Source organism: Desmodus rotundus, chromosome 3 (assembly GCF_022682495.2).
Source record: "Desmodus rotundus isolate HL8 chromosome 3, HLdesRot8A.1, whole genome shotgun sequence".
Lineage (NCBI taxonomy): Eukaryota > Metazoa > Chordata > Mammalia > Chiroptera > Phyllostomidae > Desmodus > Desmodus rotundus.
The window spans coordinates 26,739,036-26,761,816 of NC_071389.1; the positions used below are offsets into that span (position 1 = coordinate 26,739,036).

Consider the following 22,781-nt stretch of genomic DNA (forward strand, 5'->3'; position numbering starts at 1 on the left):
TACTTACAGAAAGGATGTGATCCTCACAATAGATACAACAAGGTAGCTAGGACACCGACTCACATTATCCTTACACTTGAAGAAACAAAGGCAGAGTAAACTGATGCTATTTCTTAGCTAAAAAGCTCATTTGCTGGGCTAAGGCTCCAGTCTTTTCCTATTGTACCACCAACTCAAAGACACTAAGCCTGATTCTCCAACTGAGAGTCTGGCAGGGTGGCCAAAGGAAAAAACTTTAATTAGCCCAGACTGGGCGTGGCTCAGATGGTTGGGATTGTCCTGCAAAGTGAAAGGTCACCAGTTCTTTTCAGGTCAAGGCACAGGCCTGGGTTGTGGGCTGAGTCCCCAGGGTCAGAGTGCGTAGGAGAGACAACCAATCAATGTTTCTCTCTCGCATTAATGTTTCTTTCTTGCATAGATATTTCTCTCCCTCTCTTTCTCCCTCCCTTTCCCTCTCTCTAGTAATAAACAAATAAAATCTTTAAATAAAGAAAAAGCTTTAGTTATATTATTTTTTAAATGTTTGGAAAACCCTAAAATATGGATCTTAATGTGAATATAAAATGTTGGTAAACGTTCTGATATCTCTCTGTTTTACTGGGACAGAGTGGTAGAAGGAAAATAAAAATGATTCTTAAAAATCCTATACTTGGTTGTAAGTTACCTAAAAGTCAACAAAAACAGAAGTTAAAAATATAACATCTGCCCTGGCTGGTGTAGCTCAGTGGATTGAGCGCGGGTCTGTGAACCAAGGGATCGCAGTTAGATTCCCAGTCAGGGCACGTGCCTAGGTTGCAGGCCAGGTCTCCAGTAGGGGGTGCATGAAAGGCAACCACACATTGATGTTTCCCTCTCTTTCTACTTCCCTTCCCCTCTCTCTGAAAATAAATAAATAAAATCTTTATAAAAAATATATAACATCTAAGATTTATACTCAGCTCATGGTAGCAATTCCATGTATATATGTTATTTCACATGATTTTCTATAATATCTAATAAGAGATTACTATTATCCCATTTCACCAATGAGGAAATGTCAGTTAGAGTTAGTAGGTGGCTGAACTAGGATTTTAAACAATCTAGATCATGCTCTTTGCAGTATACTATGCATAGTATACTTTGCAGTAGACTTTGGTTTGCTTCCACAAAACTAACCAAGAGCCTTCTGATTGACCTCTCTCTACTTCCATTCCATCATATGTATGGCAACCAGAGTAGCCCTTGTAAAGTAAAAAGTCAATCATAGTGCTTCTCTGTTGAAAATCCTTCAAGGGATTCATGTAGCCTATAGAATGAAATCCATTGAAGGCCTTGGCATTGTATGTGTAGCCCTTCAAAACCTAAATCCTTTAAGAACTGGCCCAATTACTTACTTCTCCAACCTCATCTACCCATTTTCTCCTTCTTCTTACCTTCCTCCCCTAAGTTATTCTAAACGGCCTACTGTCCCTCAACTCATCTATAATGAAGTCCCTTTTCCCGTTATACATTCAATTTGTCAGCTTACAACTCATCCTTCAAAATTTAGCTCAGAAATCAATGTTTCTCCTCTTTCTCAGCCTTCTTAGCACCTTTCCTTAGATAATCATTTCTTCTTTTGTGCTATGTTGATATCGGGTTCTATTTACAACATTTAAATATAGTATTACAATTATTTGTTTATATGCCTCTACATCCTATTTGACAGTGAAGCTCTAAGGGATGTTTTATTCGTGTTTACATCCCTAAGGTCTAATACACTGCCTGACAATAGTAGGCATGTTGACTTAAATTCAAAGCCACTCAATTAGAAAGTACAAAAGTGTGAAAAAAGGATTTTGATTTTGCAAAATATAACTGTTTCAAAGGGGGTGGGGGAAGCCTGAAATCCTTTAACTGAACTGCCTATAACAACGGCAGTTGCCCTGAAGGCCCCTGCTAGCACTCTGTGCCCCAGCTGGGCCTCCAGAAGGTTCATTACTTTCATATTACCATTGTGGCAATTTATTAATGAGCTCAGTGCAAGCAAGGTAAATTGAAATGACAGCTCTGGCAACTAACATCTCTTATTTATCACTAGAGTTGGTCCCTCACTAGTGATGCCATAGATAAAACAGCATTTATAGAGCTTCTTATAAGAGACCAGCAAACTCTGTGACTGGCACTAAGGGGAATCCAAAAAGGTACAGGTTCTAATTAGGATAGGCAAAGATTGTGTTGTTAAAAAATAACTCAAAACTGAAAATCACAGATGTCCATTAGAAGTAATGATAAAGGACTCATTATGTAATTCATCATTTATGGGTCAATTGCCTATTGAAAGGCTAACTGAAATGCCACTGTAGCTTTCTCGTTTCACCCAGATGAGAAGGAAACCAAGAACCAGTAATAGGCTTTCTAGCAGAAGGAAGGTCTGTAAAACTAAAGCCCTAACCCTCCAAAAGTTTAAAGACTCCTGGGTCCTAGAAGAAAACATAGGCAGTAAAATCTCAGACATTGCTTACAGCAATATTTTATTTGATACATCTCCCCAGGCAAGGGAAACAAAAGAAAAAATAAACAAATGGGACTACATCAAATTAAAAAGCTTTTGCACAGCAAAGGAGACCATCAACAAAATAAAAAGACAACCCACAGAATGGGAGAACATATTTGCCAATACATCTGATAAGGGGTTGATATCCAAAATTTATAAAGAACTTATAAAACTCAACACCAAAAAGCAAACAATCCAATTAAAAATGTGCAAAGGATCTGAATAGACACTTCTCCAAAGAGGACATACAGATGGCCAATAGACATAGGAAAAGATGCTCAATGTCACTAATCATCAGAGAAATGCAAATTAAAACCACAATGATATTATCACCTCACACCTGTCAGAATGGCTATCATCAGTAAATCTACAAACAAGTGTTGGCAAGGACGTGGAGAAAGGGGAACCCTTTTGCACTGTTGGTGGGAATACAGACTGGTACAATCACTGTGGAAGGCAGTATGGAGATACCTCAAAAAATTAAAAATGGATCTTCCTTTTGATCCAGTGATCCCACTTCTGGGAATATATCTGAAGAAACCTAAAACCCTAATTTGAAAGACTATAAGCAACACTATGTTCATTGCAGCATTATTTACAATTGCTAAGATATGGAAGCAGCCCAAGTGTCCATCAGTAGATGAGTGGATAAAACAACTATGGGACATTTACACGATGGAATACTACTCAGCTGTAAAAAAGAAGAAAATTCTACCCTTTGCGACAGCGTGAATGGACCTGGAAAACATTATGCTAAGTGAAACAAGCCAGTCAGGGAAAGACAAGTACCATATGATTTCACTTACATGTGGAATCTAATGAACAAACACAACTAACAAGCAAAACAGAGACAGACTCATAGAAAACAGGATGACAGCTATGGGTGGGGGGATAGGGCGTGGAGGGATTGAGCAAAAAGGAAAAAAGACTCATGGATGTGGACAACAGTGTGGTGATTACAGGGGAGGGGAGTATAAGGGGTTAAATGATAATGGAAAAAACACAATAAAATTTTTTTTTAAATAAGTAAAAAAATAAAGGTTTCTTGGTACCAGAGCATCCCTACCAATGCTTTAAAGGTACTCTCCTGAGATAAAGCCACATTATAAGCTGTTAACACAATAAAAGTACCATATTTTGCCATGTATAATATGCACTTTTTGCCCAAATTTTTTAGGAAAAAATAAGGATGCCATTATACATGGGTATAGTGATCACATACCATGGTTATAATACTGGGCATAATAATCCTGTGTATAACACACACAAAAACATCGGTGCACTTTATACACAGTGAAATGCAGTGAACTTTATAGTGCAACTAAACACAATTATGGTTTAAAAGAAGAAACAGAAATGGCAGAAAATCCTGTGGATATTAAAAGATAACACATATACACACTGTCTTCCACTAATGACTACAGTACCTCCAGGTAACTATTTCGGCTTCTTAGGGCTGCCGTAATAAAGTACCATATATTGAATGTAATAAACAACAGAAATTCATCCTCGCACAGTTCTAGAGGCTAGAAATCTAAAATAAAGACATTGCAGTCATGTTCTCTCTGAAGTCTGCAGGAGAAGCTCCTTCTTTGCTTCTTCCAGCTTCTGGTTGCCGCAGCAAACCAATAAAGATTTTGGTAATGATGAGAGTAGAGTGCTGCTCTAACAAGAACTTAAAACTGAGGAAGTAGCTTTGGAATTGGATAAGTAGAGGATTGAAAGAGAAAACCTAGACTACCTTGAAGAGATGGTAGGTAGAAATATGAACATTACAGGTGCTTCTAGTGAGGCCTTAGAAGGAAATGATGAACATGTTATTCGACACTGGAGGAAAAACACTTCTTGTTAAATTGGCAGAAAATGTGTCTGAACTGTGTCCAGTCATTGGGTGGACTTGGAAATTATGAACTTAAGATATTTATTTAGTTGAGGAGATTTCTAAGTAAAGTGTTGAAATTGCGGCCTACTTTTTCCTTGGTGCTTATAATGAAATATGAGAAGAGATGAACTGAAGAATAAACTGTTAAGCAAAAAGGAACCAGCACTTGATGATTTGGAAAATTCTCTGGCTATCCAAACAGTGTGCTCTGGAAACAGGGACAAGGGTGTGGCTGGACAATCACTTGCCTGACTCATGGATACAATTAACCATTGCAGAATTAGAAATAGAGATGTGGATATATATCTATATCTACATCTATAGATATATATCCACACATACCTGGTTACCCAGGAAAGATCTGTGGAGGACCCTCTTATCAGATGGTTTGGACCCCATGAATTACATGGGAGACTGAAAAGTTTTTGAGAATTTCATACCAGCAGAAGTGCTTCAAGCTTTATCCATTCATCTACTGATGGGCACTTAGGTTGCTTCCATATCCTGGTTATTAATTAGTAATGCTGCAATGAACACAGGGGTATGTACATCTTTTTGAATTAGTGTTTTGGATTTCTTTGGATATATACTCAGAAGAGTAATTGCTGGATTGTATGGCAGCTCTATTTTTAATTTTTGGAGGAATCTCCACACTGTTTTCTATAGTGGCTGCACTAATACACAATCCCTCCAACAGTGTAAGGGGTTCCCTTTTCTCCACATCCTCGCCAACACTTGCTGTTTGTTTATTCACTGATAGCCATTCTGACAGGTGTGAGGTGATATCTCATTGTGGTTTTAATTTGTATTTCCCTGATGACTAGCAATGTTGAGTACCTTTTTACGTCTACTGGCCGTTTGTGTGTCCTCTTTGGAGAAATTTCTATTCAGGTCCTCTGCCCATTTCTTTTTTTTTTTTTGCTTTTTATTAACCATTGTCCACTTTTTAATTGGATGTGTTCTTGGTAAGTCATATGAGTTCCTTATATATTTTAAATATTAACCCCTTATTGGATGTATCATTTGTGAATATCTTCTCCCATTCAGTAGGTTGTCTTCTCATTTTGTTGGGTTCCTTTGCTGTGCAAAACTCTTTAGTTTGATGTAGTCCCATTTGATTATTTTTTGAATCCCAAAGAAATAGCACAAAAATTATTTTAATTTTACAACCTTTAAAAGATAAGCCTGTATTTTAGAACAACTTTAGATTTACAGGAGATCTGCAAGGATAATTCACAGTTCCCATATAATCTGCACACAGATTCCCCTATTATTAATATCTTACATTAGTATGATACATTTATTACAATTAATTGATATATTGTTAACTAAAGTCCACATTTCCACATTTTATTGAGATGTCCTTGGTTTTTACCTAGAACCCTTTTTCTGCTCCAGGATCTCAATTAGGAAAACACATTACATTTGATTGTCATGCCTCCTTGGGTTCTTCTTGGCTGACAGTTTCTCTACTTTCCTTGGTTGATGACCTTCACAGTTTTGAGGAATATTCATCAGGCATTTTGCAGAATTCCCCTCAACTGGGATTTGTCTGATGTTCTTCTCATGGTTAGACTCGAGTTACAGGTTTTAGGGAGGAAGACCACTGAGGTAAAGTTCTAATATTTTTAATTCAATTATTTCCTGGATCGTAAGCTCACTGAGGGGAGGAATCACATCTAATTCTCGCCTTTGTATACTTACTAGGTATCTGGCAAATGTTTGTTGCTTAAGAATGTACACCAAAGGTTAAGGAGGTACAGAAACTTTGCAACTTATTGAATATAAACACTAGCTCTAAGAAGAAAACTGTTCATATATTTGCTCAAATTAAAAATAATCATGACTCTGATTCACTGAAGTGTTCTAGGATTTTTCTAGTTTGCTTCCATTTTTTGTTGAGATAGGATATATTAAAAAAGTCAATTCTTTTTTTTTAAATCCTTACTTGAGGATATGTTTATTGATTTTAGAGAGAGGAAGGTGGGGAGAAGTGGAGGAGAGGGAGAGAGTGTGAGAGAGGGAGAGATGGAGAGAGAAATATCTATCAGTTGACTCTCCTACATGCCCTGACTGGGGATCAAACCTGCAACCTAGGTATGTGCCCTGACTGGGAATCAAACCTGTAACTTTTTTATTTTCTGGTGTATACAGGATGATGCTCCAACCAACTGAGCCACCCTGCCAGGGCAAGAGGTGAGTTCTTATGAGTAAACCTTGCCTCCTTCACTGATAAAGTCTCGGAATTCTGTAACACTGCTTGAGGGGAGTGTGCCATATGTTGCTGTGTATAATGCGCTCCTATGTATAATGTGCACCCGTGTTTTTGTGCGCATTATACATGGGACTATTATACCCATGGTATGTAATCATTATACCCATGTATAATGCCCATCGTTATTTTTCACTCAAAAGTTTGGGCAAAAGTGTGTGCATTACACATGGCAAATATGGTACATGGTGAAATGGAAAGGGCATTAGAGTTGAAGTCAGGCTAATCTGGATTTGAAACTGAGGCCTATCACTTATAAATTGTATGATCTTGGCAGAGAGCTTTGAGTCTCAGTTTCTTTATGTATAAAATGGAGCTAATAACACCTATATGCAGGTGGGTGAGAAAAATGTATGTTTACATGTTGCAATGTGACTGACAGTTACTCAAAAAAGGTTATTCTCTTTCTTAGTTATCATGTTACACAGAGTTGGTATGCTTTTACTACATTCTGGAATAAGACAGGATATGTATAAATAAAGTAACAGATGCTGGTTATTACTTTTATAGTGGATAAATTCTAAAACAATTTCATGTGCCTTTACATTTTTTCAGGTACTTAATATGTGCCTGATATATAGCAGTCACTCAAATGTTCTGATGATTCTTTTATCAGATTTCTTGAACCAAGAGTCAAATGAATCAAATCCCAGTTTTCATGACTCTGGAAATTTCCCTTTTTTAGGCATCCGTTTCTGCACTGAGTAACTGACCTAACAGTCACAGAACCTGAGAGCTGTAAATCTTAAGAGATCACTGGCTGCAACTGCCTCTTGCCTAAATCAGAGCCCGTGAGTGGCAGACAGAGACGTGAACTGGGACTCAACCACTAAGCCAGAATTCTGTCCACATATCATGCCGCTTACAAGGTCTCTTTCATCTTCTTACCTATGAAATATTGGAGATTGAACGACTGATCGTTAGAATATCATCCAATTCTGAAAATATATTAACAGCAGCCTAAGTTCTATTTTTATTAAAGCCAGTATATACAGTGTAAACAAAATTGTCAATATTAACCCTAGTTACATTTTTGAGAAATGATAATATAGACAGCAAAGGGTTAAAATTCTTTCAACTGTGTTGATATATCAAATGTTTAAAAATAGAGAGGCTCTATTTTGTAGTTTCCCTAACTCCATTTCTCTATAATTAAATGGAATTATAATTACTGGCCCACAGAACTAGTAGATTGAATTACTACTATTCTGAGATACCCACTTATCTATCATCTTGGTGTCCCTTACTGTACCTCAGAGCACAATGATTTGTTGTTGTTATCCAATGGTCTCTTTGTAGTGTTCTTCCTTTATCTGCCTAGGAACTTTCACACTGCTGCCTGTTCCTTTCTTTTTGAAAGTTAACTGTTGTTCCCTTGACATTCAAAACACCACTTCTTCCTAACTTTTGCTTATAATACAATGATTCAGAGTATGGCTTACTGGCCAAGAGCGCAGACTTTGGATCTGGAATGCCAGAGTTCAAATCTTGGTTCTACCGCTTGGTAACCCTGTCACCTTGGACAGATTACTTAACTCTGGGAGGACTATATGTGTTTTTATGCATATAAATATGCATAGTAAATGCTTTATAGATACTTGCTGTTATTTTTGTTTTCCTTCTTAGTCTCTTCCTTAACTGTACTTCTTTGACCTCCACATACTCCACCTAGGAGATTCCATCCATTCAATATGGGTCTTTTCTTCTATCTGAAAGGCCTTCTTTCTTCTATCTGGTGAATTCCTTCTCAACCTTTAAGATCCAGTTAAATGTCTGTCTGCCTCTCTTTCTCTCTCAGAGTCCTTCCAAAGATCATCTTCCTCCTTCTACCCTGGCAGTCAGCTGTTCCTGCCCTTGTGTTCCCATAGTACTTTGAATATATTTCAATGACAGCACTTGCTACATTAGATCAAATGAGGTTGAGCCACTTGAAATTGCCTATATTAGACAATTTTAGACCCATAAAAACAACTATTTTACATGATTCAGTCTAATAACATCTCTTCATATTTTTGCTACCCCCTCCCTCCTAGCATTATACTCTCAACAAGGACTACATGTCATTTTTCTTTAAAAATATATACATAATACAATATTTTATATATAAAAAGATATAAAGAACGGACACACATTTATCCACAAACTAGCTGAAAAATATTTATCAATACAATTTAAGTCTCCTGTGTGCTCTTCCTAGCATTATTACCAGTCTTTTCTCCCCACCCTACCCTTCAGATACCCACTGTCCTTAATGTATTGGGTTGGCCAAAAAGTCCATATAGTTTTTCCATAAAATAAAGGACACATTTTTTATTTTCACCAATAACTTTATTGATTTGGATATTTTGAGTATGTCAGCCTTCTCCCACATAATATGATTGTTCTCATTAAAGGCTCGATATGATCACTATCAACTCCAACTGGTCTACCCGACTGTGGAGCATCATGCAAGAAATCTCCAGCACGAAACTTCGCAAGCCACTTTTGAAACGTTTGATCAGTCACAGTACCTTCTCCACATGCTGCACAAATCTTCTGCATTTCAGTTGCATTTTTACCTTTCTTGAAATAATGAAGCATAATATGCTGAAAATGTTGCATATTTTCTTCGTTCAGTATTAAAATGGCTACACAAAAATTCACCAATTTTGATGTTTTTAATACACACTGATATGACAGCTGCCACAATACAATCTAACAAAATTATTTCGAATGAAGTTGAAGACAACTAAAGTGCTACTACAGCCATCTTAAGGAAAAAAACAAATGAACTTTTTGGCCAGACCAATGTCATCAGCATGCATTTCTTTGAATCTTTATTATGTAAGTATGTTTCCCTAAATAATAATGAATGTTAAGCTTTATATAAATGTATTCTCCCATTTGCTTTATTCACTCAACCTTTTATTTGTAACAGGTTGCAAATACAGATCTAGTTCATCTACTATATAGATCTAGTTCATTTATTTTCATTATTTTATGCAATTCCATTAGGTAAATATACCACAGTATTTTCATTATTTTATTGACAGACATTTGGACTAGTTTGAATTTGATGCTATAATAATGTATGAATATTTTTGCATGCCTCTTTACACACATAGTGGAGAGTTTCTAAATAGTATTTATCTAGGAGTGAAGTAACTGGATTGTAGGTTACATGCATTTTAGTTTTAATAGATATCGCCAAATTGTTTTTTACTATAGTTTTGCAACTTCTATTATCATCAATAGTGTCCAAGAGTTCTTGTAAGTTCACATTCCTACCAATATTTGGTATTATCAAACTTAATTTTTTCCAATCCAACAGGTGTGAAATGATATCTCATTAGAGCTTTAATTTGCCTACCACTAATTACCAGTAAATAGTTAAACATTTAAGTTGTCTCTTTTATGCCTTGTCATTTTTCTATTTATTAGTCTTTTTCTAATTTATTTGTAGGAATCTTTTGTTATTATAGATAGTAATATTTGGCTGTTATATTTATCACTAAAATATTCTTTAACTCTGTGGCTTGTCTTTGAATTTAAAAATTTATGGCATTCATCTTTGCCACTATACATAGCACAGTGCCTGGCAGTTAGTAGACATTAATAAATATTTGTTGAATGAATGAGTTTAAAACTGAAGACAAGTAAATTAGATGTTTTTAAGATCCTGTACTCCCTTATTTTGGAATTGTGACCCTCTATGCCATTAGGTTTTATAAACTTTTATACTCCCAAATTCATTTATTTTTAAAGAAACAAATTTAATCTAGTTTGGAGACTTTCTAGCAGTCCCTTGAGGTAACCGGAGATAAGAGAGAACACCAAGTCTGACCGGGATGGCTCATAGAGCGTCCCATTAAATGAGAGGTCACCGGTTCACTTCCTGGTCAGGACCCATGCCTGGGTTGTAGGTTCCATCCCCAGATGAATGGGGTGCATACCAGAAGCAATTGATCAATGTTTCTCTCTCGCATTGATGTTTCTGTCCCTCTCTTTTCCCTCCCTCCCCATCTCTAAAAAAAAGGATAGAACACCAAAAACTCAGGGTTAGAAATCTAATGTTCTAAATCCTCTAAGACAAATGGTTGTCTGCTCTTTACTCAAATATCTCCAAGAACAAATATGCTGGCTCTCATGTTTTCTATTATATTTTACAAGACATAATGACTAAAATGGCCTTTATTCATGTTTGAATGCCCCAGAGAAAATTTTATGTAAGTATGAAAGTAAAACAATCATAATAAATAAGAAAGCACTTAGAGATGTGCCTATAATACACCAATGAGCAATAAACATAGTGATTAAAATGAATATACAGTATGTACATGCTTTAATTTTGAAAGCTAACATTTGTAACATTTATAAATAAATACAGAAGGAAAAAAGAATGTAGCAGCCTTTATATGTTCACAATTTAAGGAAATACTTAAATTTCCTTAAGTTATTTCCAGCAGGAGGTTCAGACAGTCAGAGTCTTAAACGGTAGGTCATAGGAGACAATGAATCATTCTGGACAAAGCACAAAATCTGTAGTAAAAAGACCTGGTTTTGAGTTGTTCTGACATTTACTAGCTGTTTGACATTGGGCACATCACTTAATTCACATATAACTCAGTTTGTTACCAGTAAATAGTGTTTATCATCTGGCATCCTACCTAAGAGGGTTATTACATGTTTCAAATTAAATAGGAGAATGTGTGTAACATTCTTCAATGATATGCAACTGTAACCATCTACCCTTCCTTATCTTCTTCCCTAATGCCACTTACACCACCCCTGAAACTCTTAGGCAGAACTGGATATAAATAACTCTGGGATTGATATTTATTTGGCTGCTTAGGCTACCATCAGAAATACCATAGGTGGGTGGCTTACTTAACAATAGAAATTTATTTATTTTTTCACAGTTCTAGAGGCTAGAAGTGTAAGATCAAAGTGTCAGCAGGGTTGATTGTTTCTGCAGTCTCTCTCCTTGGCTTATATAGATGGCTCTCTTCTCCATCTTCACATGGTCTTTCCTCTGTGTCCTAACCTCTTCTTACGTAGGATTCCTGTGCTGTATGAAAGTAGTATGTTCCTATGAAACCTTTCTAAGCCCAAAAGGTATAAAGTGAAGAAGTAATCACCTCAGGACACATCTTGCTAACAGATGTACAAAACAAATCAAGATAAAGCACAGACGCTCACAGACACAGATTGAAGCTATAGTGGCTTGATGCTGAGATGCTGAGTTTAAGTAAGTTCCTGGGGAAGGAGCTTGGCTGCCACTCTCAGTGCTCCGAGTCCAAGCTGCCTCTGTATCGGCTTACTGCAAAACAAATACTGAATGCCATTTTTACTTTCGACCATTTTTTGGTAAAAGCAAAAATCCTCCTCATATTTCTTTCAGTTAGGTACTGCTAATGTAGGTCTTCCATAAAAGTGAAGTGGCTTAAAGCAAATTTTCGAAAAGCAGAATAAGCCTGTAATATAACACCAGTCATGTTGGACTAGGCCCATACACTCGACTTCATTTTACCTTAATTCTTTAAAGGCCTTACCTCCAAATAGTCACATTATGAAGTACTGGGGGTTCGGATGTCAACATATGACTTTGTTCAATATACCAAGAGTATAACACATAGTTAATACTCAACAGAATGAGTCAAAGAACTGCTGGTAATTGCACCTATGAAACTTTCTGCCAGGAAACAATTAGAATTGACCTATCCTACAAAAACTTTTGGTTTAATGGAGTTTTTAATATCTTAAGGATTTAAGAGAAAAGGCAAATTTTCACTTTTACCTTTCCATCCTAGCCTCAAAAGCAATTCTGTTCCCAAATGCTCATCCTTTCCATCTCAGCCCCTATTCCTGAATTATGTATGTTCAGCTTCCCTTCAGCAATGAAGTTGGGGACTTTATATGACCACTCCAGAAGTTAGTGACTTCTCCTACTACCTCTGAATTGTTGGGGTATTTATACAGTTGCGTAGCATTTAACTTTATATTGCTGTGTACGAGTTAGTTAAGTATGCATCATAAATGATGAGCTCCCTGAGAGAAAGGAGTGTGTATTATTGATCTCTGAGTGATCGACACTATTTACTGAGTAAACATAAATTTCTCTAAACCATAAGCACTCTTCAGGAAGAGAAAATTTCTTAAACAAAGGAGGAGGGGCAGGAAAAGTGGCAAGGAAGTTGGGTTCAGCTTGGAATCTATTGACTTTGAAATAATACCTTAACTATAGATAAAAATTTAAGTTATGAGTACATAAATGTTACTGGAAGCCAAGTGAGGAGATGAGATTGCTGAAGGAATGTAGAGAAGATAGTCCAGGACGAAAGACGAAAGAGAAATGGAGCTCTCATCCAAACAGCATTTGAGATGAGGTGGCCAGGGAGGAACCAATACACTGAGGTGCACCTAGGCCAAAGGAAGAAATGTTTTGAGGAAGTGGAAATAATCATGAGTGTGAAATGCTGCTGCTAAGGCCTCTTCCTGGTGTTAGCAATAAGAAGATTGGAGACCCTCATCAGAGCAGTTTCAGGGACTCTGCCACTACTGTGTGATTTGGGCAAGTTTGTAAAACTGTAAATCTCAGTTTCCTTTATTTGGAAAGGAAAGAAGGAAGGAAGGAAGGGAGGAAGGGAGGAAGAAAGGAAGGAAGGAAGGAAAAGACTATTATTGCCTCATGAGTGTTTTACAAATTAAATATATACCAATAATAATAAAAGTAACATATACATGTAACATATATAGCATTTCTACAATATGCTGGACACTGTGCAGATTATATCACTTAAAAAAAATCACTAAAGCCCTGGCTGGTATGGCTCAGTGGACTGAGTGCCAGCCTGCGAACCAAAGGGTTGCGGGCCAGGTCACCAGTTGGGGGCATGTGAGAGGCAACCACACATTGATGTTTCTCTCCTCTTTCTCCCTCCTTTCCTCTTTCTCTAAAAATAAAATAAAGTCTTTTTAAAAATCACTAAAATCTTAAGGTACTATAGTACCTAATAGGTACTATTATCATCTCTGTCTTTAGATGAGGAAACTGAAGTTTATCATTATTAAGTGATGAAGATTAAAAACAGAATGCAAGAAGTGAGAATGAAAAAGTTCATATATTAAATGTATATAACTCAAGAAGTTTAAGTAAAGTGTAGGCAGGGGGACTGGGTGGTACCTGGAGGGAAACATGGGCTTAAAATTTTATTTATAAGTTTTATTTCAAGATGAGATAAATCTTGAAATTCTAAGCAGATTTACATTAAAAAGAGAGAGCCAGAAAAGAAAGATTGAAGGAAATGAAAAGACAGGGGTCAGAGATTTAGCCTTGGGTAAGAGGAAGAAGCCAGAAAATATAGGCATAGTTTAAGGAATAGGTTTGACCTAAGACCTCACAGAGAAGAGGGCAAAGAAATGATTAGGTTTTGAAGGTCTAATGTATAATTTTTTACAATTTGTACAATTTTGTGATTTTTTTTCTAGCAGGGCACAGCAGAGCTAATCTAGACAAAAAGAGAGAGGTTATTTGGGATTTTACCCAGAGACAGAAGGACAATGGAGCAAACTAATGGCGTATAGTGACAAAAGAATGAAGGAAATATGTGGCAGACTAAGAAAATTAAGCTGGACAGGAAAGGAAGTAAAGATAGGCCTGAATGAGGTCAAAGAACAGATCTAGTAGGGAGAAAGGCCAGATAGGAGAAATTTTGAACAAAGTTGCAAGTCTTCATTTAAAATTTCAGAGGTTAGCCATTTCAGGGTGATAACAAGGCCCATGGTGTCTGATTAGCTAAAAAAAAAGAAAAGAAAAAGATCAGTTGAGTTGAAGAGGCCAATGTGTTAGAGAAACGGTCCATATGTATGTTGAAGATACTTAGGATGAGGACAGAAATTGAGTTGCAAAGGAAGAATGTGTGTGCTAGGTCCTAAATGAGAGAAGATCTATATATAAGAAGACAAAGTGGTATAGCCCTTGTGCCAGAGCACAGGGATTTTTAAAAGATAGAGAGATAATAGTCTATTAATAGTGGTGCATAAAAAACTAGTCATCCTATCTCTCTCCTTTTGCCTATCAGTGGTGTGGGAGAATGAGCTGCACCCAAGTGATATTGCTCTCCATCACTCAGCAGAACCTAGCCTCCATTTAAGGCCAGAACACACATACACACGCATTCCAGCAAAATGGTTAATAATGTGGAAACTGGAGTTTCAGAGAATTGGAAAGGTTTGAGAGGGAGGAAACAACAGGGTTGGGAGAGAGGGGCAGGGAGAGGAAGCCAAGTCAGCACAGGACGAATAGTATAGAAGAAGACAGATGACTGGGGGGAGTGGGACAAAGATGACAGATGATAAGATTTGCTGGGTTTATACGGCCATAAGGTTATCAAAATAATTAGTTCTAGCAATTTCCTGGTGGCCAGGGAGTTAGCACTAAGGCCTTGTCAATGGTTTTGTTAAATTTTCTAATTTACAGATCTGGGGGCCAGGGGTCAACATTTGAGAACCTAGCATGTAACTGACCTTATATAAAGTGCTTTACACATACTATCTTAGCTAAACCTTATACCTATACCTTCCCTTATTTTATATATGAGGGAACTAAGGATCAGAGAGGCAAAGTGACCAGCCCTGGGTTCTTTAATTAATATTAGTGACATTGAGGAATGCAGGCTTCTTTTCAAATCTAAATCAGTATGATAGTATAAAAAAGAATGTGAAATCAGAGCATCTTTAGTCATTTTCTACCAATGAAATCTTGTATGTTTCTTCTTCTTCTTTTTTAATCCTCACCAGAAGACAATGTTTTTTTTATTGCTTTTAGAGAGAGAGGAAGGAGGAAGAGAGAAAGGAAGATGGGGAGAGAGGGAGAGGACAACATCGATGTGAGAGAGAAACATCATTCAGTTGCCTCTTGTAGGCATCCTTTCTGACCAAGGATGGAGCCTGCAGCTTAGGTATGTACGCTGACCAGGAATTGAACCTGCAACCTTTTGGTGCATGGGACAGGACAATACTCCCACCAAATGAGCCACACTGGCCAGAGCATTTTGTATGTTTCTTAACTCCAGTGAGCCTATCTACCAAACCAGGTTAACGCAAAGACTAAACTACAACTACAAATCTTAGCATTTATTTTTTTAAACTTAAAATTGGCCTACATAGGAACTTATTTCCAAATGTGAAATCTCTTATTTGGTTTGCTTCAAACACAAATCCAAAGTTTCTGAATTAATGCTTATTAATTTTACAGATAGGAAACGAGGTTGAGAAAGAGGATATACAATCTATACCTCCTTGGCATATCTAGAATCAAGTCCAAACTCCATAGTTTCAGGTCTTTAATATGATATCTGTAGCCACATTTCTCACTAGTGACTTACACAAATACAATACTCCAACCTGTGGCAACTACCATTTTTTAGCAAATGTATCTTATACTTTCCATACTTTGTATCTCCACCTAAATTATTTAATCTACTGAAATCGTGTTCTCCAAGGCCCAAATGAAATTCCTCTTGAGTGTGATGTCTAATCTTGTTTCCAAATGTTGAGAATCACAGCTCCCTCCTCTGAATTCCTGTATCACTTTGCTTTGACCTCCCGTAGAGTACTTATGCCTTATAATTTAGGTTAAGCATGAAAAAACTTCATTTCTGCCAGTAGAGGTGAAGTGCTTTAAAGGTAGTTGGGAGAGAACTAACATTTACTTTGCATCTATGAAGCACCAATTGCTTTTCATATATATGTATATACATCTGTATATACACATTATTTTATATAATCTTGATGACACCCTATGAAGTAGAAATTTATTTTTTACAGATAAGGACACTGAAAGTCACAGAGATTAAACACTCTGCTTACAGTCCTAAGGCCAGTAAGTGACACAGCCTAGATAGATCTGACTGTTTCCTATCCACCCACTAATCATCAGGAATAAAACTCCATTGCCTTTGCCATTAAGTATTAGCAGGAAAGATTTGATATAGGATATTTGCCCTCCTACTTTCCAAGACTAAGGACAGACTCTTCAGAACAAACAGAATGATTAATATGAGTCCTGAATAAAGATGAAGAGATCAGAAGCCTGCTTCCAGGAAAGAAAAGTCAAAAACCATTACTTTTCACTCTCTTGTTTAAAAACTCCTCCTCTTTTGAGGTTTATGCCATCTGGCTATATCAATCTCCACCCTTCTCCTCATCTGTTATCTACCACCCTCCCGATTAACCCCCTATATTTACTGCACCTGGGTCACAATAGGCTCTCTTCTCCAGATTCTAGCATCCTAAATCACTTCACTATCCACACAGAAGATTCATTCAATAAAAGAGCCTCACAGTACCTTGTCATACTCAGCTTCACGAGCCTTCACCTCTGCTGTACTTCAGCTACTCACACAGACAGACCTACAAAGAGCTCCACATCAGACAATTTAACTCCCATATTCTACTTCCTGACCACAACTTCCTTTTTTTTCTAGCTTTCTTCCATCACATTTGCTCATTGACCTAACTCAAAAATCACAAAACATTCAATTCTAAAACTGAACTCATCACCCAGTGTTTCCTGTCTCAGTTACTGTCACCACTGTCACCTTAGTCACCCAAACCAAAAACCTGATCATCATGCTGGACTCTTCACCATCTCACTGGCATATCCAATCAATCATAAAGCCTTCATTTCTTTCTCCTCATCCCTGTGACCACAATTAAACATGTTATTCAACCATGTCTGATAAAAACCTTCCAGTGATTTGAAAGAGTCTGCAAGGGGAAGCTAATTTCAGGCAGTCCCAAACTGCTTGTGATTCTCCATGCAAGCTATTTGCTTTCTTGCATTAATGACCTACCTTACGTCGACTTCTGTGTTTGTGTGGTTGTGACTCCTGCGCCCCGTACTGAGGACTTGGCTTGCAATCCAGGCATATGCCCTGACGGAATCGAACCAGCAACCCTTTGGTTTGCAGACCAGCACTCAATCCACTGAGCCACACCAGCCAGGCCGGTTTCTGTGTTTGAAGCACACTTTTTATTCATCTTTGTGTGACGTCCTCCTACTTACCATTTAAGATTTGGGTCAGGTGTCATATCTCCCCAAAGCTTTCCCTAAAGTCCTAGGCTAGTCTAAGCATCCTAAGCTTGGAACATTGTATGCATAGCTCTTATCTCTTATTCTGAGATGTCCTATTTTGGCATTTAGTTTACATGGCTGCACAAAGATTGAAAATGTATCTTACTCATCTTAGTATACCCAGCTAAACACAGTACATGGCGTAGTGCCTGACACACAGTAGATACACAAATGTAGAGTAAAGGTCAGAACATGTTGAACTTAAATTTTCAGTGGGATACTCACACCAGTTCTGTCTCAGGTTTTAGGATTTCCTACTACCAACTCCAAGTCCTTCAAAGGGAAGAAACCAGAGCCTTTCCTGGGTCTATACAGAATAACGTTACATACATTTTTTTATCCAACTTACATACCAGAAATCAAAACTTGATATACTACAAACTTTAAAACCACTAAACAACTTAAAACATGAAGACATAAGAACAAGGAGAAAGAACCAATTCTGACTGCTGGTATATGCTTGTCTATGTTATAAAAACAGCGAAACATTGCTTAGAATCAAAACAGGGTCCCAGATACAAGAACTTGACATTTGGTCTACAAGACCATCACCATTCTTCTGGGCTTAAAAAATTACTAACCACCCCAGCTGGTGTAGCTCAGTGGATTGAACTCAGGTCTGTGAACCAAGGGGTTGCTGGTTCGATTCCCAGTTGGGGCAAATGCCTGGGTTTCGGGCCAGGTCCCTGGTAGGGGGCAGAAGAGGCAACCACACACTGATGTTTCTCTCCCTCCCTTTTTCCCCTCCCTTCCCCTCTCTAAAAAATAAATAAAGAAAATCTCTTTAAAAAACCCAATTACTAACCAACAGGGTTGCTTAGGCAGGGATTTAGGACCTTGGTAAAAGACCCTTTTTAAAAACTTAACCCCAAGTGGTGAAAAAGCAAGTAAAAAATAATGCTGGTGACTAACAAAAAATATTCTTTTTCATAGTAATTTTCGGCCTTCTGCTGGCAATTAGAAATAGAGCACAGACTTCAATATAATAAAGCATTTCCCTTTCCAACTAAATATTAAATTGCAGTTTGGCACCAAACTGGGTCTCAATCCTTTTTCAGAGTAAAAATAATAAACATTTCTATTTGCATGGTGCATTGCAACACTTTGGTATACATTAGCTCATTTGATAAAGTGTTTATAGACATTTATAAAATGAGAGAAAGCCCAAAAATTTCCACAAAATAGGATCTCTTTTCATTTGTTTGAACAAACAGTACTAGACCTTTTTTTTTTTTTTTTTTTTTTTTTTAAGATCAAAACAGCACAGAAATGAAGAAGGGACTAGAGTACTTTTAATTTAAGCAGGTCAACCCTTGGGGCCAAGGAGCTTCTTGGAGAAACTTATTAGTTTCTTACATCAAGAAGCTCTCCTTTAAAGGGGGTACTGGCAAACTGGAGCTCATTCAGAGGAGCGATTAGAGAACCACAACATACAATAATCAAGTGAGAGAACTGGAGTTAGTAAAGAGAAGATAAGACTCCAAAGATATTATTGTTATCTTCAGGTATCTTAAAAAAGAGAGTCTACTAAGAAGGAAAAAGAACTAGGAAGAATAGGAAGCAGCTCTTTCTTTCAACAACAAAAACAAAAGTATATATATTTCTAAAAACCAAAGGTGTCCAGGAACAGACTGGGTTTCCTTGGGAAAAGGTTAGTTTCCCATCACTGGAGGTGTTCAAACAGGATGATCAAATTATCAGGGTAGAATTTGCGATTTTCAAAGCCACTTTGTAATGGGATAGGAGAAACGGACCCTGAATGGCTTTGAAATTCCCTTCCAGGCTGGAGATGTCCTGGGATGAAGCCATCTCCTGGAAACCCTTTTTCGTTCCTCTCGGGCTGGCCCGGCGCTCTGCCCACGTGTCCGCCCCCCCGCCCCCCCCCCCCCCCCCCCCAGGCAGCGAGTTCACCTGGGTGCCCAGCGCCCCCACCCTCTCCCCACGGTCTGCGGTCTGCAACCCGCACTCCCCGCCCGTCCCCGGCGGCACACGTGAGTGTCCCGGCGCAGCTCTGGCCGCTCGGAGCCAGTCCGGGGGAGCGCTGCTGACAGCTCCGGGCCCCTCGCGCGTTTTCCCTGCCGTCCGCCGACCTCGGTCCTCTGTCCCGAGCCGGGACCGGGATCCACGGGCACCTCTCAGCTCTCGCGTCCGCGCAGGCCGACAGCCCCGCACTCAGACTGACACCCCCTCGGGCTCTCCGCCCTGGGCTCAAAGCCAGCCTGCCCCGCCGGCCTGGACACAGCGGCTCCTGCACCAGCGCCCCGAGATGCCGAGCCTCCAAAGGTTCCCCCGTTCTCGGGTTCCCCGTGCCGGGACCCTTGGGGTGTCCCGACCGCGTCAGGCCGCCGGCCGGACACCGAGCCCTGCCGGCCCGGCCGCGGGTGCAGAACCGGCCGCCGGGCTCGGGGCCGGGTTGACAAGGTGGGGAAGGGCCGCGGCCGCGCCGGTACCACAGACAGGCCGAGCGACCCCTGCACAGACAGCCCGGTCCGCGGGGCGGGAGCACGGGGCCGGCAGGTCCCCCCGCCGCCGCCGCCGCCCCTCACAGAGCGGCCCCGGGTCGCCCAGGCCCTTCAAGGAGAAGGCTGTCCAGGCTGGTGCAGACAGCCGCCGAGGCGCTTACCTGCGGCCGCGAAGCAGCGCGGGGCGGCTCACTCCCTCCCCGCCGCCATGTTTCCCCTGCGTCGGGAGCAGGAGAGGACGCCAGAAGGGGGCGGAGGGGGAGGGCTCCGGAGGGCGGCGGCGGGGCGAGCGGCGGGGGGCGCGATCCGGGCGGTCGCGGCCCGGGCTGCGGCGTGGGAGGGGCGAGGGGGGAGGGGCGGGGGGGGAGGCGCCCCCTGGGGGCGGGCCCGCAGCTCCCGGGCCCCGCCCCTGCCCGTGACACCGCGAGGTGGCGTGCGCCCCGGCCGTTAGGCCCGCGCGCGGGGGCGGCGGGGGGCGGGGCGTGGCGGGGCGGTGGGGGCGCCGCCAGTGTCTGAGCCTCGCCTGCCCCGGCCACCTCCCGTTTTCCGCCCGTGGGGCCCGGTTCCGCCCCCCTGGCAGCTCTCCGTGCGGCGTCTCAGGGACGGGTAAACCCAGACCTGGAGAGAGCTCCGGGAGTCGGGTTCGAGTCCCGACGCCGCGTGCCACCCGTCGCGAGGCCAAGCGTAGGCCCGTGAGGGAGGTGGCGGACCCAGGAGCGGCCAAGTCTCCGCCACGCAGGCGGGTTAAAGTGGGGCGCCACCTCGAGCAAAGAGCGGGCGCTCTGCATCTTGCTCGAGACCAGCTGTGTGAGGGAGGAGCTTGGATGCGAAACCTCGCACCTGTACCCCAGGGCCCTCCTCTCAAGTGTGATAGCGCGCACTTCAGAGGGATGGTGTGAGCAAAAAATTAGTTAATGTCTGTAAAGCCCACAGAACAGTGCGGGGATCTAGTAAATAAATATCCAGTAAGTATAAGCTCGCAGGGGCCTTCACGGGTTCGCCCATTCAGCAACTACACAGGGTCATCCTTTTGGTGCCCATTAGCGTTCTTTGCTACACTCCTCTGGTTAACCGCCACTTCCACACCGGATTAGCCCTATTTTAGCAGAAACTGAAGCTCTGAGAGGCGAAGCTACTTTTCCAAGGTCACTAAGCCAGTAAATGACTAAGTGGAGGCTCATCTCCAGGGTCATTGACTCCATGCCTGTGCCCTTCCCGCAGGGAGTGGTCACCTCTGGTAGAGTGGGTCAAAGGAGGCAATCCGCAGTCAAACACATTCAGTTTAGCTCTTGAAGGAGTCTGCAAGTGTGCACGTGTGACTGGAGACTTACCCAGTTGCTACACATGGCTGGAAGAGGGGCTAAAGCCAACATGGCCCACACATGGCCCTCCATGGTTGGAAGGCTAGATGCTCCCACTGGCTTCTGGCGCTGGGTGAATTCTGGGTGAGGAGTTTGAAAGGAGCTTGGGTCCCCCTGGGGGGGGCGCGGGGGTAGGCTGAGGATGGGTGCCAACAGTGACCAGTGTGGGCCCATGAGGGTGGAAACCTGTAAGTGAGGCCTGGGGGCACAGCCTGTGAAAGATGCCTGAGGCTGGACAACAACTGGAAGCCAGCTACGCCACCTACGTTTATGATACTTTTGGGTGGGAGAAGAGGTTCTTGCCACAACCTTGAACTGAGCTGGCAGAGGATGACAGGTGATTTTTCTTTGGGTGTCTTAGAGGGAATGGGCTTTGAGGGAGAAACTTGCTGTTATTTCCAAAGACCTTGGTGATACTAGTCAGCACTGTGAACAGAGTTTTGTTCTTGTGTTATTTTCAGTTCTTGAACCTATGTGGTTGTTGTAATGAGACCATTTTTGATGTCATACTCTGACTTTGGAGGCTGCCAAATTGAGAAGACAAAGAAATATGGCCCAAATGAAAGAACAGAGAAAGAAACTCCAGACAAAGAACTAAGTGACATGTAGCTAGCCAACCTATCAGATGCAGAGTTCGTAACACTGGTGATGAGGATGCTCAGAGAAATAACTGAGTACAGCCACAAAATAAAGGAAGAAGTGAAGGCTATACAAAGTGAAATAAAGAAAAATGTAAATGGAACCAACAGTGAAGAGAAGAAAGCCAGGATTCAAATGAATGATTTGGAACAAACGGAAGAAATAAATATTCACCCAGAACAGAAAGAAGAAACGAGAATTTTAAAAAACCGAGGAGAGGCTTAGGAATCTCTGAGATGACTTCAAAAGTACCAAGATCTGAATCATAGGGGTACCAGAAGGAAAAGAGGTAGAGCAAGAAATTGAAAACTTATTTGAAAAAATAATGAAAGAAAACTTCTCCAACTTGGCAGAGGAAACAGATGTACAAATCCAAGAAGCTCAGAGAGTCCCAAACAAGTTGGACCCAAAGAGGGCCACACCAAGACACATCATAATTAAAATGCCAAAGGCTAAAAATAAAGAATCTTAAAAGAAGCAAGAGAAAATGAGACAGTTACCTACAAGTCTTATGGGAGTTCCCATAAGACCATC

General features: G+C 40.4%; 1 protein-coding gene across 17 annotated transcripts in view; it reads right to left on the reverse strand.

The window, feature by feature from the left end:
* The window catches only part of SCMH1 (Scm polycomb group protein homolog 1), a 133,450-nt gene extending 112,893 nt beyond the window's left edge, over window positions 1-20,557 (reverse strand). For 8 of the 17 annotated variants that reach the window (XM_053919931.2, XM_053919930.2, XM_053919925.1 and 5 more), the window contains exon 1: window positions 20,409-20,552. The gene's annotated coding sequence lies outside the window, so the exon portion shown is untranslated. Of the gene's footprint in view, window positions 1-20,408 lie in introns of all 17 variants that reach the window. The other 9 variants (XM_071220887.1, XM_053919936.1, XM_053919934.2 and 6 more) reach the window with 4 other exon arrangements.
* Between the last annotated feature and the right edge of the window lie 2,224 nt (window positions 20,558-22,781).